Source organism: Tamandua tetradactyla, chromosome 3 (genome assembly GCF_023851605.1).
Source record: "Tamandua tetradactyla isolate mTamTet1 chromosome 3, mTamTet1.pri, whole genome shotgun sequence".
In the NCBI taxonomy this organism is placed as follows: domain Eukaryota; kingdom Metazoa; phylum Chordata; class Mammalia; order Pilosa; family Myrmecophagidae; genus Tamandua; species Tamandua tetradactyla.
In genome coordinates, this window is record NC_135329.1 from 114,689,032 (window position 1) to 114,708,276 (window position 19,245).

General features: G+C 36.3%; 1 pseudogene; it reads left to right on the top strand.

Moving 5' to 3' along the window:
- The first annotated feature begins 3,507 nt into the window (after nucleotides 1-3,507).
- Nucleotides 3,508-4,541, top strand: LOC143675744 (heterogeneous nuclear ribonucleoprotein A3 pseudogene; annotated as a pseudogene).
- Nucleotides 4,542-19,245: the final 14,704 nt, after the last annotated feature.

Sequence of the window (19,245 nt, forward strand, 5' to 3'; positions counted from 1 at the left end):
TCATAGCAACAGATAGACCAGCACTTGTCCAACCAGACAAACGGGTACCACCACCTGGCCAAGTTGACACACGAACCTGACCATGACAGGTGCCCAGATATCATTAGTTATCTGCTAACATTTAAGAATGGTGCTAGATCTAAAATATGTCTACGAATCTCTGAGAATGTGAATGGCTTTGCTGACTGTGGTCTCCTTTCTGTAGGATTATCTGTCTGGGGACATTTCTTTGGGAAACATTCATATAAGAATTTTCAATTTCTTTCTCTGGGTTTAGTCAGATTCCCCAGAGAGAAGACTTCCATTTTCTTATATGGAGAGAATGGGAGTGACTGTCAGCATTTGGAGAAACAAGAGATCTACACACAGTGATGAACAAAAAAAGGAAAAGGAAAAACTAAATTAATCAGTTTACTCAAATCACCTCTTTATCTATTATCCCTTAATGGCACCATAATTCTCCTTGTCATCTAGTTTCAAAATCTACAAACTATCCTAAACTATTATCCTCCCTTATTCATAAATCCAGATAATAGCCACATCTTCCTTCCCTACTATATTGCAAGATATCTGTAGGCAGAACTCAAAAATCAGAGCAACGTGGTAGAGGGGTCCATAGCATGGATTTGCAGAGCTGGGCTAAAATCCTGATTCTGTCATTTGTAAGCTGTATACCATTTTCAATACTTAACTCATCTCCAAGACTTAATTTCCAGCCCCTTCCAGGATTTGTTCAAACTTAAAATGAATATTCTATAGTGTTTATTGTAGGCAAAAAGCTTTTACTCTGTGTATTTAAAAATTTTTGTATCTTAAGAGTCTTGTTATAGTTTAAGATCTAGCCAATTTTATAAATAAGGCATTCTTTAAAAAATCTATGTTCCATTTTAATGTGCCACATATCACTTTTTTCCCTTAAAATTTGTGTTTAACTGTACTTTTTTAAAAAAAATTATCATTATCATTCTTCCTCTATGAATTACTCAGCATTTGCTTCCTAATTACCAATGCACATTTCTCTGAGTTTCCAAGGTCTTTCTGAACTACTCATCTTTCCACTCACTTAGGAAATGTTTTTCTTTTGGTTACATTTATTGCTTAGTGCTTTTCTTTTCTTAGTGACAGTCATAATGGAGTTTTTTATATGGTCAGTACTCATTCGTTTTGTGCTTCCTTAACAACTCTGGAAACCTTTCTGATGAATGGATGTGTAGGAAGTAGTATCTAATACGCATATAAATTTTAGCTGCTCCATTCATCAGCAGTGTGAAGTAACAGTAATTAGAGTGAAATTGCCAGCTATGGGAAAGTGTTAGGTGTGGCTCATCATTAAAGGAGGCGGTATGATGCAGTATCAAATGTAAGAGAAGCTGTATAGGAAGAATGTTTTGTCTCTGAGAAAGATTCGAAAATTGGTTACCATGCTCTGTTTCTATTGTACAAGTCCATATTGAAAGAAGATAGCATAATGTAAGAGCATTTAAGAGCAGAATGCTGAAGAATGAATTGAGGCTTGATTCCACAATAGCACAAGTAAAAAGGCCCTTTTCATTTGAGTCAATGGGGGTTTGAAATAGGTTAAGACCGGAATCTTCTTTTTAATGGCAAGTTGAATACTATAATATTATTTGTTTCTGGGTGTTTTACAGCATTTTGGGAATTGGTGGATTTTAAAAACCTCTCTCCAAAGATAGCTAAGATGATCTGAATTTGACTGTGGTCAGGGAAAGTTTTCTGAGGTTAGATTGCTATTTAGAAATATCCTTTCGGTTTTATTTTTTTAAACTTCCTCATGCTTTATAAATAAACTTTTGGAATTATACCTTAATTACCTCTATATTAATCTGCTAGTTGAAGCTCAGGGGAAACATAAGACTTGAGCTCTTTTTTAGCTTATAGTTAGAATGTGAAGATCCATGCCATACAGAGCAGATAATCTTGGTTCCTCTTACCTGTGATTTAAAAACCTTCAATTCTCCAGAGACAAAGCAGACATCATAGATTGGAAAGAACTTCATCTAGTGTTATCTTTCCTTGTTTGCCTAACTAAGGAGTACTTTTTTCAGCTCCAACAATTTCCCTGTATTTCAAGTGTGGTTTACTCTAAAAATCATATAGGCATAAAATGACAGAGGCTATCAGCTCATAAGCCAAAACACATTGGAGTGATTTAACGTAAATGAATGCGCAAAATTGCAGGGAACAATGGTCTGGCGAAAGGGGAATGTGCTCAGTACTGTGTTGCAGGTACTCATCCATATTATTTGGAGATGGTCTTCCTACTCAATAAGAACTACCCTAATGGCATGCGCTAATGATCTAAGATTTGTGCTCTGCCCAAAACCAAGTCAATTACCCACAAGGAAGAGCTGCCAAGACTGGAAGTGTGATGGAGACAGCAATTTTGCTTCTTTTTTGGGGGGGAGAGTCTGCCCTTTCATATATTTCTGTGTATATGTATCCTTTCATACACATGTGTGAATATGTATTTGTATGGGGATACATATATATGTAATGAGTGGGATCACATATATAAAAGCCCATGTTGACTTTTAAATATGCATAAAGCAGCTGTTTTTCTCTTGTCTCTTTAGCCTCTCTTCCAAGTACCCCTCCAATGCCAGAAGACACCAATGTGAGCAATCTAATATATTTATTCCACCATTCATTTCTGCCTTCTCATATAACTATATTCAAGTAGATGCATATGACTATATGTACACACAAGTAGACATTATTTTCTATTTTATAACAATGGGATCACATGATGTAATACTTTGCATATAGCTTGATCAAAACTCTCCAAAACAACTGGTAGAGTTTATTAATTATTTTAAAAGGCTGTGTAATAGTCCATGGTAAAGATGAACCACAATTTATTCAGCTGTAACTTCCATTAATAGACATTCACCCACTCCCCAACTCATCCTCAGTTTTGAGCCATTACAATTAATGTCCTTGCACACATACCTCCAAATATGTTGGTTTTATTTCTATGGGACAGATAGCAAGAAATGCAATTTCTGGTGGAGGTGCCTGGGTAGGTTTTGATTTTGACTTTAAAAATTTGAATTTCTAGCAGGAGTTTCTTAGTTTTTGAAATTTGTCATTCTGGTGGGTATAAAGCAATGTCTCATTATTAAATACTTGAACTTGAATTCTTTAGTAAATTTGCAAACTGTTTTTTTCTTTACCATTTGGATTAACTGTTCTGTAAATTGCTGACAACTACTTGCTGTCCTTTTTTCCATTGTGGAGAAAGGAACCTCTAAGATGTCCCCAAAGATCTTACCTCTCACCTTCCTGCCCTTGTTTAAACTCCTTGGAAGTGTAGGTTGACTTCAGTTACTCACTCTGGCATATAGAATACAGAAGAAGTGGTAGGATGTCACTTCTGAGTTTACATTAGAAAAGACTATGGACTTGACTGGTCTCAAAAAGGAGATAAAACCACTAGGTGGTCATGCCCAGCCTGACTCCAGACACTGCTGCTGCAGCTGGGGGCAGGAGGGTCATGACTCAAAGGAACCAGAGCAGTCAAGAAAACTGTTTATTGGTGGTTTGAAATTTGAAGGTATGGATGATAGTTGAAGAGGACATTTTGAGAAATGGAGTATGCTCACAGAATGTGTGGTGATGAGAGACCCCCAGATAAAACGATCCAGAGTGTTTGGTTGTGTGCCTAACTCTTGTCTTGAAGAGGTGGATGCAGCAATGTGTGCTCGACCACACAGGGCTGATAGGCATGTAGTGGGAACGAGGAGAGATGTTTCTAGAGGGGATTTATGAAGCCTGGTGCCCATCTAACAGTGAAGAAAATTTTTTGCTGGTGTTAAAGAAGGTATAGAAGAATACAATTTGAGAGACTACATTAAAAAGTCTGGCAAGATTGAAACCATAGAAGTCATGGAAAACAGGCAGAATGGAAAAAAGGGGAGGATTTGCTTCCATAACTTTTGATGATTATAATATAGTTGGTAAAATTGTAGTTCAGAAATATCATGCTATTAATACACATAATTGTGAAGTGATGAAAACTCTTTCTAAATACAAAATGCAGTTTGCTGCATCACGAAGAGGTTCTGGAGGGGATCTGGCAACTTCATGGACTGTGGAGGAAATGTTGTTGGTGGTGGAGGAAATTCTGGCCATAGTGGAAACTGGCGGGAGAGGAGGTTATGGTGCTGGAGGTGGTGGCAGTAAAGGTAGTTATGGGGTAGTGATGGTGGATGTAATGGATTTTGAGGTGATGGTGGCAACTACGGTGGTAGTGGTGAAAGTAGTAGAGGGTGCTACGATGGTAGTGGACCAGGATATGGAAACAAACCTCCGCAACATCGTATGTGGAGGATAAGATGGTTATAATGATAGAGGAAACTGTGCTGATGGTAACTATGGTGGTGGGAAACTGTACTGATTTTGCAAATTATAGTGGGTCCATACATGGGAGCAGTTTGGGTGGAAAATGCTTGGCCAGTCTCTATGGTGGTGGTTATGGATCAAGTAGTAGAAGTGGTGGCTATGAGAGCGGAAGATCCTGAAAACTCAATAGAAAATGGCTGCAGTTCTTAAGAGGAGAGAGAATGAAGAGTTGCCAGGAAAGCTACAGGTTACTTTCAGATAGTTGTCCCAAATGCATTAGAGGAAATATAAAAAATCTGCCACAGAAAGAATGATGATGCGTAGTCAGAAAAGTTACTCCAACTTAAACAGGAAACCCTTCTTGTTCAGAAGTGTCATAGTCACAATTTGTAAGAAGTGCAGCTATTGATTAACACAACAATTAGATACTGAGGACTTTTATCTATTGTAGCCTTTTCTTTTTCTTTTCATTATTTCAAAATTTCAAAATTTACAGGTATATTTTCCTGTAAATTGTGGTAGTGGTACTAGAAATAAAATGTTAAGGAATTTTAAACTTACTTTTTCTTGTCAAAAGACTGTGGGTTGTCACCTGGGTGCTCTCTCTTGCTCACTTTGGATTTTTCAACTTGAGGGTAACCAGCTGAAATGTCATGAGACAGTCAAATGGAAAAGCCTATATGATGAGGGAATGAAATTTGGCCAAAAGCGCGTGAATGAGCTTGGAGACAGATCCCTTCTCCCTTGCACACACCCCTCCACACACACCAAATAGCCTACAGATGTGTCCGTGTTGACTGATATCTTTATTGCAATTTTATGAGAGATATTAAGCAAGAAGAACCTACCTAAGACACTCTTGGATTCCTGACCCACAGAAACTGTGAGAAAATAAATATTGGTTATTTTAAACTGTGAAGTTTAGAGGGTGGGCAATTTGTTATGCATCATTAGCTAACTAGTATATGTAGGTTTTATTTCTTTTCCATCAGTTTATAACTGCTATGTTATGGCTATTTTTTCTTACCTTTCTTATCATTGAAGGTATTTTTTTTACAATTCCAACACATGAATGTTCATTTATTTTTATTCTCTTCTGCCATTTAACTTAAATTTGTATGGTCAAATGTTTCACCCTTTCTTTTTTAAACATTTGGCCTACCACTAGGTAAAATAATACATGAGCTCTAATTTTTTTCTTTGATTATTATTGTTCTATGTTTTACACTTAAATCTTTAATTTATATGTATATATTTTATATGGCTTGAGGCACAAGATACAACTTAATTTTCTTCCATATCTCATATGTGCCAGCACCATTTATAACCATTATTTTATCTGTAAATTGAAATACTATTCTTTTGAAATAATAAATTGCCATATAGTCTAGGACGTATTAGTTTCTGTGATTGGTTTGTGGTCTTATTTTTCATTCTTATCAGGTTTTGAGGAGATTTTAATGTTATTTGTAGTCTAGAAAAGGTTAAACAATTTTAGAATTAAATAGTTTATTGGTTTCAAGACAACTCAGCTGGAGAATTACCTGATCCCAGAAATTTCAAAAATAACACAGCTTTGATTATTTTTAAAATGTGATCTCTGATAATTGACCTTTTCAAAATGAGTTTACTCATTTGTTAGTAGGATCTTTGAAGATCCTGTTGAGTTGAGGCCAAACTGAATTAGGGTGGATCTTAATTCATATGGTGGAAATCTTTATGAGAGAAGGCTATCTAGATAGATATAGATGAATGAACAAGAGAAGTAGAAACCAGAAGATGTCATGTGATAGAGACAGAGATACAAGCCAAGGAATGTTAAGGGTTGTGGCAAGCCAACATCAGAACATTACAGACTCTGGGAGAAAATATGACCTATAAAGACCATGATTTTCAACCTGTAGCCCTCCAAACGGTAAGAAAATAAATTCCCATTGTTTAAGCAAACCCATTGGGTAGTATTGTCACAGCAGTCCTTGAAATTAAGACACTTTTTCCCTAATGTAACTGAATCATTTTTTGTGCACTTATATTTTGTTTGGATGGTGGGTAAAGTTGTCATTTGGTTTCTATCCTCAATTCTATTTTTCTAGGAGTTGCCTGTTTTGGATGCCCTAGTTTTTCTCTCTCAGTTCTTAGTCCCCCAAGGAGCATTGAAAATTCTCTTTGTCAGCTTATTGTTCTCCTTTCCACCTTTATTTTGATATAATCCCAAATTAACCTTTATGCATTGTGTGCCCATTAAAGTAGGTTCAAATTGTTGTTTTAACATTTGATTTTCAATCATATAGGAAAAAGGGGAGTTAAAACAAAAGTAAAATAATACTGGTTTTATAAATTTGCCTACACTGATGTTATTTATTTCTTGTATGGCTTTGAGCTACTATTTAGTGTCTTTTCATTTCAGCCTGAAGAACACCCATTAACATTTTTTTGAGAGAAGATCTACTAGTAATGCACTCCCTCAGACTTTGTTTTCCATCTAATGTCTTATTTCTCTTTCAGTTTTGAGGGACGGTTTTGCCAGATACAGGATTCTTGGTTAAAAATTATTTTTTCTTTCAGTACTTTAAATAGGTCAGCCCATGGCCTTCTGTCCTCTATGGTTTCTGATGAGAAATTGGCTGTCAATCTTACTGAGTTACACTTTTCTCTGCTTTCAAAATTCCTTCTTTGGCTTTGGCTTTGGACAGTTTATTATAATTTGTCTCAGTGTGGATCTCTTTGAGTTTTTTTTTTTCTTGGAGTTCATTGAGTTTTTTTAGATGAATAGATTCATGTCTCTTATCAAATTTGGGAAGTTTTTGGCCATTATTTCTTTACATATTCTTTCTATCTCTTTCTCTTTCTCCTCTTCTTCCCAAGTTGCGTATGTTGGTATGTCTGATGCTTCCCATGGGCTCTATTAGGCTCATTAACTTAGGCTCTATTAATTTTTCTTAATTCTCTCTTTTTTTTTTTCCCCCTCAGACTGGATAATTTGAATTGACCTATCTTCAAGTTCACTGATTTTTCTGCCTTTTCAAATGTGGGTTGAACCTCTCTTGTGAATTTTCTATTTCCGTTATTGTATTTTTCAGCCCTAGAATCCCTCTTTGGTTTCTTTTTACAATTTTATACCATTTTTTATGTTATTTATTTGTTGAAACATCATTCTTCTGCTTTTCTTTAGTTATTTGTGGATAGTTTCCTTTACCTCCTTGAGTATATTAAAGATAGTGATTTAAAGTCTTTTCTTAGTAAGCCCAATGTCTGACCTTCCTCATGACAGTTTCTGTCAGATTATTTTTTTTCCACTGATGGCCAATATTTTCCTGTTTCTTTTAATCCCTCATAATTTTTGTTGAAAATGATTTTGAAACAGATTCTCTCCCCTCTCCAGGGTTTGCTATTGTTGCTTGTTATGAGCTACAGTTGTTTGTTTGTTTACTGACTTTTCAAAACTAGTTTTTCAAGACCATCATGTGTGATCACTGTTCCATTATCTCAACAATCAGCCAGTGAGCTGACAGAGATTTCCTCAAACACCAAACTTAATTGTTGCAAACTCTGATTAGAGTTCAGTGTTGATTTTGACAGCTTTCGCCAGCCTCTTGGTTGCTTCAGTGGAGCAATGGATCCATGGAACCCCCTACCCCAACATTTTCGGTGACATTGTTCCTCACCAAAACCTGTTTATTCACTTTGTTAGAGATGAAGTTGGTACTGAGATTTTGTTTCCCTCTCGCCTCTTTGTATCTGACTGTACAAATTTTCAGAGACCCTCTCTCCTTTGGTTTCTGCAAACATAGACTAAAGATCAACCAATTGATATGAAACAAAAGTAAACACTTTGGACTCTATAAAACTATTTCTCTCTTTATAGATTTAATATTTAAGACCAATTGAAATAATTCAAAGAAAATTGTGATCTTGATATAAAAAGAAAAATGACCTGGCTTATTCTAACAAAGACACAATTTAAAATTATCATGGGACTAACCCCTTAGGTGATTTTTTTTTGCCTCTTGTTTTGAAAGCTTTATAGACTTAAGAGTTTTAAGCTAGCTTTATTAACACTTCATTCACCTATCAAGTGTGATTTGTTTCCAAAAATTGATTTTATTATTATGATTTATTTGATTTGCTGCTGATGTTCCATTAGTCTTAATGATTATGAAGTTAAAAATTTTACTTTCTTTTCCCTATAAACTGTAGCTCTATAATTCTGTCCATGAAACTACTGGGCTTGTTGGTCAAAATTGACAAAAGCATTTTGCAAAATATCTCACAGAAGTTTTTGTAGTTCCTGATATAAAAGTTCATTTTCTAAAGCAAAATATACAAATATAATTCATGGTAACATACTACTTTATAAAAATTATATAATGTTTATATAAAATGAATTTTAAATCAGCACAAAAAACTAAGTAAATCTTTTTGCTCACCCTGTACTATGAAATGCTTTAAAAGTGTTAACTTAATTTCAAGTAAGTGAAATTTATTTTATTTTTATACACATCAATGATGTTATTATTAAAATATAGAAATATGGTAATGATTAATAAACTGGAATGGAATATTCTGCTGTTGCTTCTGAATAACTTGTTTTTAATGTGGCTACTCTTAACAGTTAAAGGAACTTTGACAGTTAAGTAATCCGTTCCCCACTTAAGTACAACAGGATTTTATTATTAAGTATACTGCCTGGAAATGGTGTGCTTTTTTTCATTCACACTATAAACAGTTTTGTTAGATTGGTAATCCTGCTTGTCAGATTTGTTCGCTGTTTGATATTAATCAGGTTTATAAAAGGTGCAGCACTGGAAAGAAATGAACAGAAAATACATTATAATAATGTTACCATAGATCACAGAAAGTCAGACATTCTTAATTCTTAGGTGTATAGAACATTTTGACATTTCTTGGGTGGTTTGATAGTTGCTACTAACCTCAATGTTTAATAGTAGAAGCTACTGTCCATTTCATTACACAACTTTATAGAATTGGCTCTCCCAGTCTAAATGTCTTAAAAGTTCATGGGGCATCTTTTCTTTTTGGTACTTAATGAATGCATTGTGGTTAACCTGTTACAACTTGTTTCTTCTAGACTATGCATAACAAAATTCTCTGACTATATCATGGATTATAGAATATTAAGTCATGAGCAATTATATAGCATGTGTCCACATCTTGTTAAAATTTCTTTGCATATTTCAGAAAGCATTCAGGTATAATTTTCTCTGAATATTATATCGTGAATTATTGGTTTTATTCACCAAAATGTGGTTTGTTTCTATAACTTACAAACATTGATTTGGAGTGATTTAAAAATTTTTAAGAAACTCCAGGTTTTAGAATATGTTCCCAGGGGATTATTACTATGACAGTGAGTCATTAAATTAATGACTAGCTAGCATAAAATGTTATAAAATGATGCTACATGAAATCCCCAGATGATCTTACAGGGATCATTGCTAGTTTTGTAAATGGGACATCACCTCTGAACAAATAAATTAATTGCAGAAATAAATATATAGATATTGTCCAAATATTATTTGGCCTAAAATGTGTTTTGACCTAACAATATTTACTTGCTCTATCCAAGCCTTCCTACTTTTCCCATAGCTACTTGTTTCTGCTCACAGTGTCAAGAGGTTGGCAGATTTTACATGTTTTCCATGCGAAGTTAGAATTTCCAAATTGCCCGAGAGTATAGTTTGGTTCTGTACTCTTCCCTTCTCTTCACCCTATCACTGTTTCCTTTTCCACACACAAATCTATGTACTTGCTTGATATTTTCCTTCCAGATGAGAGTTTGCTGTGCGGTGGCAATGGCTAGATCTCAGCAATTGCTGGAGGGTTTGGGGGGACACTTGGAGAAGAAGAAAAAGCATAATTCTGTCCATTTCTAGTAGAAGGAGAAAGTGGTCAGTCCTGAGTCAGAAGCAGGACACAATTCATCAATCCATTGTTTAATGCACTTTATAATCCTTAAAATGAAATAATACATTGATGTGAGTGTGATGTAGACGGGATTTCCACATCACCAGCACTTTCATTATCTAGTTATAAAGAAATGAAAAAAATGCTTCTTCTTAGAAGACCCGATTTACATAGCATTTTCTTTCTTTTTTCCTTTTATGAATGTGAATTTGACTAGTAAAAATGAGCCAAGGAATAGGTATTTCAAAGTCCTTCGAGATACAGTAGTTGCATGAAGATCTGCAGTCCTAGTCAGGGATCAGGGGTGAAGCTTTAAGAAGGGAGGAGAGGAGAAGGAAAGCAACTATCCTTTTACTGAAAAAAGCATATTACATGCTATGCACAATGTTAGAAATGGGAATAAAAGAATAATAGTCCAATCACTTTTCTTAGTGAAAAATATTTGCCATTTTTAAGTTTATTCTTGAGTTTCAGGACTTCTTTTATAAACTCTTTGCATGACATGAAATTCTTTAGAAGTAGAATAAGTTTATTTGCCTTTCTTTTGGCATTATTTTTCTGAGGTTAAGAATATTATTGATATGAATCCATTGCTGGACATTTTTATTTGAAAGTCTAGAAAGTATACGGAAGTACTATCTAGCGTAGACTTGTTTTTAGGAGAAAACATAAACACGGAGAAACCATAATCCTGGTATAATGTTGGAATCTAATTAAGACTAATGAGGCAACATTAAATTTAATGTATGATGCATTTCATATGCCTCACCGTTAGAGCCGCAGCAAGCTGTTCATCAGAGTCGGTCTTTGGTGCCTGACCCCCTACAGGCATTTGTAGGCAATCTGGGCTTAGCCTCTGCTCACCTATTAGGCTTGCACTTGACTTGCAGAGAACTTGACATAAAAGCAACCATGAAAAGTGAAGGTGCAGTTGGAATCTGCTGGTGGACTCAACTTGCTGAAAATCAGAGACGCTTCCTGCTGTGGGAAAGATTCTCCTAGGTTGCAATGTTTGATTGCTAGGTTGAATTTTGGGTCACCAAAGCTGAAAACAGAAGTCCAGTAGAAGAGAAGTGGGCCTGAGAAAGTCGCAGAGAGATGAACAAGGGACACTGGTTTTACTGGACTCCTAAGGAGATTTTGGGCTGTTACTGATGTGGACAAATTCCTGGAGGATCTGAGGAAAAGCATCTTTCCTGCAGGAATTTGTACCAGAATTTACCTAATGTGCATGCAGACGCAAGAGAAGGGAAATTTGAATCCAGAAATCTGGAGTTAAGAGAGCTTCACCCCATGGCATAATGTGATCAACAGCTACAAAAATATCTACCACAGTAAAGTACAATGGAAGACATTTATCCTGGGTTTTGTTGGTGGGTGAGGCAGTGTTTTATGTTCAACATGTATTATCTCATTTAGCCCTTACAACAACCTGTGAGGTAGGCATGATTATTACCTTATTTTACATGAAAGAACACCCAAGCTGAGGGACATTAAGTAACTAGTTACACAAGCAGAATTAGAATAAAGAGATCTAATAGCCGGCACCCCTAGTGCTAGGGAAATGGGTTTCTATTTTCATAACTTAACCTACCAAATAATGTAGGGAGATCCCTTGACTTGCTTAAAATCACATGACTGGTTCACATCACAGAGATGTCTTGAGCTCACGTGCTAAAATCAGGCCTGTGCTCTTTGCTTCAAAATGACAAGTCCTGGCTTATTTTAAAATGTAAAATTAAAATATTGTAATTTGGTTCCTTAACTAGAAACCTGAAGTTCTCTGAGCTTGGGTCATGCTGCCCTGAAACTTTTATAAATGGCTTATAAAATTGCAACCTTTCTAGATGTGGAATGTTCCCAATTGTTTCTGTTTGTTGACACGCATGGCTTTGTACAAAGTTTTTGCAAGTTTGAATTCATAACCTTCTGGATCTGGCTTACCCCAAGGGACAGTAATTCTGATTTCTTGTTAGATGTTTCAGACAGAGGACAAACCATGCATGTCTGTAGAAAACCAATGGCCAAGATGAACAATTGAAAAGACAAACAAAATCAAGTTCAGTGCTGTGGGAATTATAGGGTTGATGGGCAAAAGACAAAGAAAAGTCACTCTTTGCTGCTTTCAATCATTCCTTGTCTATATTAGCTCCTTATGGCCTTTCTTGCTGTTGACCCAACATGGTCACAGAAGTTATAACTTTAGAGTTAGTAAGTAGCAGAACTGAGGATCAAACACTGGCAATATGGTTCCAGCATCATCCCCTTCACCATTGAGAGTACAGCCTGTTAACTGGAGAGAGTTACTTTCCTTTGGTGAACCTGGAAATGTTTCTTCTCAATTGTTTTTGTAACAAGCTGGAACCTAGGGTGGATGTGACGCAAACTGAAAAATGTGGCTAGCTTGAAGGTGAATGAATCCTTTCAGAGCAGAATACACGGTGACAGAGCAATAGGACATAGTTTCCATGTAATGCACACATACAGGAGGAGAGAACTTAAATGGCTCTTAAATGACTGTGAATTATGGATTGACTCAGACTTGTACAACTCGATTTAGAATCTATAACATTTTTTTTATAGCTTATGTAGCTCTAGGCATCTATAGTGACAATGTAGACGACTAAATCAGCTGGGCATTTCATTTTCTACATGCTAAGCTAAATTAGAAATGTTAGAAACATAGATACTCTTACAGATGGACCAGTTTGCTTAAAAAAAAACACAGATAGTTTAATAAGTATATCATCAAAATTAGGTGCGTGTGTGAGGTACCTACCTGTCCTTTAAAATTAGTGTACAGGCTAGTGATTGCCTAGTGGCTCCACAAAGCTTTCTTAAATGACATCTATCCCTTCCCTTCCTTGGATTGATGATTTCATTAAAAGCCATTCTCTTATTGTCGTTTTGCTTTCTCTGCTTTAATGTGGTCTGTGGGGTTCATTAGATCCAGTGTGTTAATGGCATCAGCTGGGTTTAGGTTTCATTCCAGCTGTACCTCACCATTGCTAATCACTTAGCTAACATATGCCAATATCATGGTACCTAATGACTCCTTCTGCAGTTACTCCTTTATATTCCCATATCTCCCCCTCTAAAAGACTGGAGTAACATTGATTATCAGTGCGAACTGCACCATGGTGAGAGCACTCGCGATGGCTTCCCCTCTCTTAGATAACAACATATGTATTTGCTTCAAAATCTTTTAGCTTTGCCAGGCTTGTTTCCACTGTTCTTTCATCCCTCCTTCCTCCTCATCCAGTTAATACGGATGACATGTGAGGCAGAATCAAGTACCTACAAGTGCAAAATAGTATAGACTCCTTACATCTGCTGCTCAATTTGTGCATCCAACATTGCCTAGTCCTCAAAGCCGCAGCGCTCACAGTAATCTCAATTTGCTTTCTGCAATCTCATTGCTCCCTTGGGACAATGATTTGAAAGTGTGTAGTGACGGGAGGACCAAGACTGAGTGGGAAAACATCACAGATGTACTGAGGACACTATATTGTTCTTTAGAAGTTTTGCGATTCTGAAACATTTTTGATCCTTAGATCTTGTTTTTGGGATCCTTCAGAATCTGAAACCTGAGTAAAAGGCATTGTCCAATCTCTCTCTCTATCTTTTTTTTTTGAAAGACGGGGCCTAGAATTGAAGGATTGCCGGCTTGGGGTGGGGTGGGGGTGGGGAGACAGCACACTGCGATGGCAGAGAGTAATTCTGCTCAAGGAGGATACTGCCCAATTTTTTAAACTTAATAGGATTAGTCATGGGAACTATTTTTAGCAGAAGTTCAACTTTATCCATGTATTTTAATGTGGGAAAATTGTGTCCTTTTCCCTCTGCTAATGTTTGATGTATTCCAGCCCTCCTGTGAGCATGTTTGAGTATCTTAGGGGATCTGGAGTGGAGGAGAACTTCCTCTCGGATTCTCTCTGTTTTCTTTCGTGAAAATGACATTCCAAAGCTGTTTCACTTTCTGACAGGAAATGGAGCCTAGCCAAAAATGATTAAAGTCCAAGAAAGCATAACAGTTCCAAAGCTGCAGCAGTTCTTTAGGAGTCCTGAGTTTGACATTGTGTCAAACAAATGTGAAATATTGTTTAATAAATTTGAATAATACAGAGATAGGGGAAAAAATCATTCTTGGCTTATAGTGGTAGTGGTTTGTATTAAGTGTGTAAAAGATTATCTACCCCTAATAAATTGAAATAAATATGTAAATACACTTGTGTAAGGTTAGCACAGCCTATTACTTTATTCCATCATACCAGTTATATGTGTGAGACAAAAATCTTATTTTAAGTACATGTCAGTTTAAAAGTGTATTTGTTTCTACAGCGTTGAAAGGAAGTAACTTCTAGTTGTGTGATTTACTCTGCACATAGTAGATAGTTATTTAAAAAATTTTTGAATTTATCCAAAAATTCATGAATAAAAAACCATTCAGGCCAACATAGTTTTCTTAAAGGGGGCTAGAAATAATGATTGAAAATGTTAGTCAATATTTGAACTCATAAGCTGTCAGACTTCTAATAATAGCAGTCTCAATTATTTTCACTGACAAACCTAGTTAAATTGTTTTATTCTTCTAGCAGAGATTATACATTTGGGTAGATCACCATGTGCTCCCCCCGGCCCCACTTCCCCAAAATAAAAACAAACAATTGGCCAATAAATAATACTCATCACTCTCGAATCAATAAAAACACCATTTCTCTGAAAAAAATCTTAGCATGAAAAGCTCATATAAAGCATTAATCTTTTGAACTCCTTTGCCAGACAGTTGTTTTAAAAAAACCCTAATTTTATCATTCAGTTCTCCCACTCTTCCAGGTATATATTTAGAATATTTGTCTTTAGTACAAAAGGTTCAATCTTTTCTGTATCTGCTGACATTCAAAGAGCACTATAATTCATGACCACTTTTTAGACAAGTTAAATTGATTAGAGAAGTCATTCAATGTCATTGAGTACCATTTGTCACTTCATAAACAGCTACAATCTGCTGCCTACAAATGCAGAAGGACCGCCAAATAAATCACATCAAACGGTGGGAGTAGAGACTATCCCTTCATCTGTAATTGGTGGAGGCCTCTCCTGTCACATTAGTTCATTCTTGTGAATCTGGTGTGGATTGACACTGACACAGAAAGGGCAACCACTGTCAAAGATGTTACAGAGTCTATTTTAATGATGTACCTGGTAATAGATAGCCATCATAAAATTGCATAAACATCACCCATGTATCAAACACACTTAGCCATCTAGGTATCTGATGATGTGTCTATACGAATGTGATCTAACAGGACATAGGTTGTTGGGAGAGGAAGGGAATTTGATAGATGCCAACGGAAATGCATGATTATCAGATGTACAAGAAACGATATTTAACACAAGTGCAGCTTCTATATACTGTTTCACTGGACATTAATGTAAAGCTCTATAGTTTATTTTTAGTCATATTTTTACAAAATATAATCAGTGGTTACACTGTTTTTGCTAATTTCAATACATCTTTCATTTTAAGATTTTTCTTTGTCAAAAATGCCCACTGTAGGGTGGTGCGATGGTGGCTCCTTAGGCAGAGTTTTCGCAGGCCATGCCAGAGACCTGGGTTCGATTCCTGGTGCCAGCCCATGTTTTAAAAAAAATGCCCACTATCACAAATAATATTTGACATTATGGCCTAGATTTAGGCTTTAATGAAAATCTTCTTTCTTAGGGTCAAAACTCCTTTATTATGCAATATCTTTTTATGAGTACATACACACACAAATACATGCAAACACACAGGATACCATATATTATACCATACTGCCACACTAACATTAAAAATTAACATAAATTAATGAAGACAATATACTTCCACAATGTCAAGTCTTTAAACACTGTACACTCTAGGGAAATGGAAATGGACTTCAGTCTGCTGAAGCATCTCTAATATATTGTATTCCACTCTGCAGGGATAAGGGTTGCGATTATATGACAAACTGGAAAATTCAGGGTTACATTATAACAGCTTCGCTTTATTGGACATTTACTATTTGCCAAGAGCTTTGCATATATTATCTCACTCAATTTCCACAGCAAATGGAAGAGATGGGTATTTGTATTCCCATTTTATAGATGAGGAAATGGAGGCTCGAAAAAGATAAATGAAGTGCATGCTATCAACCCAAAGGAAAAGAACTAAGATCCTGAGCTCAGGATTATCTGGCTGCAATATGATAGGTTCAGAGAATATATCTGAACTGAATCTATGCTAATACTGCCAGCAGAGAAAGAGGCCGATCCGTTTCCTCCTAAAGCATTCCCCTTCTCTGGTCAACCACATTGCTTGAGCTATTTCCTGGGAGCAGAGGTGTCTGCATACATGAAACATTCTCTGTGAACCCCTGGGCCTGTCTCAGGGCTACCCTTACCTCCTCCAGAGTGTCAGAGGGAAAACCTTTCCAAGAGGAGAGTGGGTAGATGGGAGGCTGTTGAAAGAGGTACGTGCCAGTAATTCAAATGAAAGGTTCCTGTTTTTTTCCCATTGAATTAATCAAAATCTGCCATCATTTTTGTGATCCTCCATGAAGAAAAATAGGCCCTTGAAAAAGATGCAGAAATTTTTCCATTACTGATGAATGGAGCACAGAAAGTGCTTCTAGAAAAAAATGTCTAAGGGGTCTGTTTTCCTCTCCCAGGGGGATCTTATTCCCTAGAAAACATCAGATTCAAATGGGCCTTAGATAGGTGTACTTCATTATAAAGTATTCACTGGCAATTTCCTCCTGAAGAGCCACAGCCAGAACATATGATTTTTCTGTAGGTTGACTTATCTAACTTCCATCAGGCTTGCATCTATTGATATGCAAAGGTGCAGTAAATCTACTTTTCTTTTCTAACAGATAATTAAAAAGAAGCATATGTTAATTCACTTGAAAAGGTTTATATAAATAAATGGCACAAAGTAATTCTAGTTATTTGATCTAATTTATGAAAAATGGTAGACTCCTATTGATAAACAGCACAGAATTGACCAATATCCAAAACAGGCGGTTTTCAAGGGGCCCTGCTCATTGCCGACAAATGCTGTGAAAAGGTCAATGGTCAATTAAATAATCCATCACCTCAGGATAGAGAGTAGTTCTCAACTCTGACAATCAGCAACAGGAGTATTCAAAGGTCAAAAATGAGTTACAATATATTCTGCTTTGCTATCTTCTATTATAAAGATGTGGCTCTATTCGAGAAGTTGAGGATAAAAAAAAAGGTTCATATCCTGCCAGAAACATGTTGCCCAAACAAATACATTTTGAATTGTTGACTGATATGAATATTGTGACTTATCCTGGAGCCATAGGCTTCTTTTGATTTTTGTACTTTTTGGAAAAAAAAAAAAAGGTTTTTGGACAGAGAATGTTTTGTCTCTATACTTGAAAGACTGCATGACAGGGTGGATTGGAGGCGGGGGCGGGGGGAGACGGTTTCGAACGAGAAGCTCCTTTTGCCAGAATGACTTTCCATGGGGCCTGGTAATTTCAAATTGCTATTTGTTCTGTGAAAGGATGCCTTTGCAAATGTGGTAGATTTCAACTGCTAACTGTACCTTCTTCCTATGCTGTCTGACTCTATCACTCTCAGAAAATAGAAACATCTCCAATTTCCTTATTTCAAGTACAGAATAACCCTTCTGTAAATTAAAAGTGCTACCCAGACTTGATACATTGATTTGACCTAATTTTCTTCTCCAGGATTGGCTTCTTCATTTTCCCTTTCAGGCGTTAGTTATTTTGTTGTTGTTTTTTCATGAGAATTATTATTTAATTTGGGCTGTCTTATCTAGCAAAAATTCTTTCTCCATCATCCTCCCTTATTTCCTTCTTCCTGCCTTCGAGTGCCACTGATTCATTCTGAGTTCTCACATCTCAAATGCAAGCTTTTCTTTTCTCTGTTGCTATAGGTTGACTAAAAGAAATACCACCCACTTTTGTCTTCTCACCAGCCTTTCTCCCTTACCTCTTGGGGCCAAAATATGGAGCACAGATAACGAAAGAAGGTACCCCAGAATAACTGCTTTCCAGGAAGCCATAAATCATGGGCTACTAAAGTAATTGGCAACAATAGAAAGAAAACATGTTCCTGTGCTTTTAGCTCTTTAGTTTTGCATATGAGAGGAAACAGGTCACCAGTTTAGATCACCGCAGGTTTATGAGAGATAATGCTTTATTTGAATAGAGAAACGAAGCCTCTTACTTCTGCCTTGAGAATGTGGGGCTCGGTGAATGATATTATATGGCCACGTCACTGCAGCAATCTGCTGAAATGTTCATTTATATGGCTTCTAAACGAGGGGTGTCTCGCCAGGGACTTCGACCCGTGACTGCACAGCTTTTCCCCCTTGCTGTCTGGGTGATCGCTGCTGTTTCAAATATGGGCAAGTGTTATATGATTATTTTATCTCTTACTGTAAAGTGTTTTGAGAGACTTTGTATGAGAGGCAATATAAAAATAAATTGAATTGAACTATGGTTTCACCTCCTCACTTTTTAGTGCAGAAAACTTTAGAGCAAAAGTGCAGTGCTGTGACAAAGGACAAGATTAAGACGATGTCAAGAAAATGATCAGCTCCGGAGAGCCTTGTCCCTGCAGAGGTAGTTTGAGTGTGAGTGTGCGTGCGTGTATTTTGTTGTTGTCACACTTGGTTGTTAGATTTCAAACTTCACCACAGCTAGAGAAAATCATCTTTGCAGTTATTATGAGCCACAAGACACCCGTAATAAGTTAATGCATTTCTATAAAGACAAGAAGACTTGTTAATTATACAAATCTCTATTTTACGGAACATATCATGGTGCATTAAAAGTTGCCTGGTTAGCCTCAGAAAGGCCAAAGTCTGAACCACATCACATTGCTTTCAGAATCCACAACTGCAATAATTTTTCTTTTAAAATAAAATAATCTTGGCTT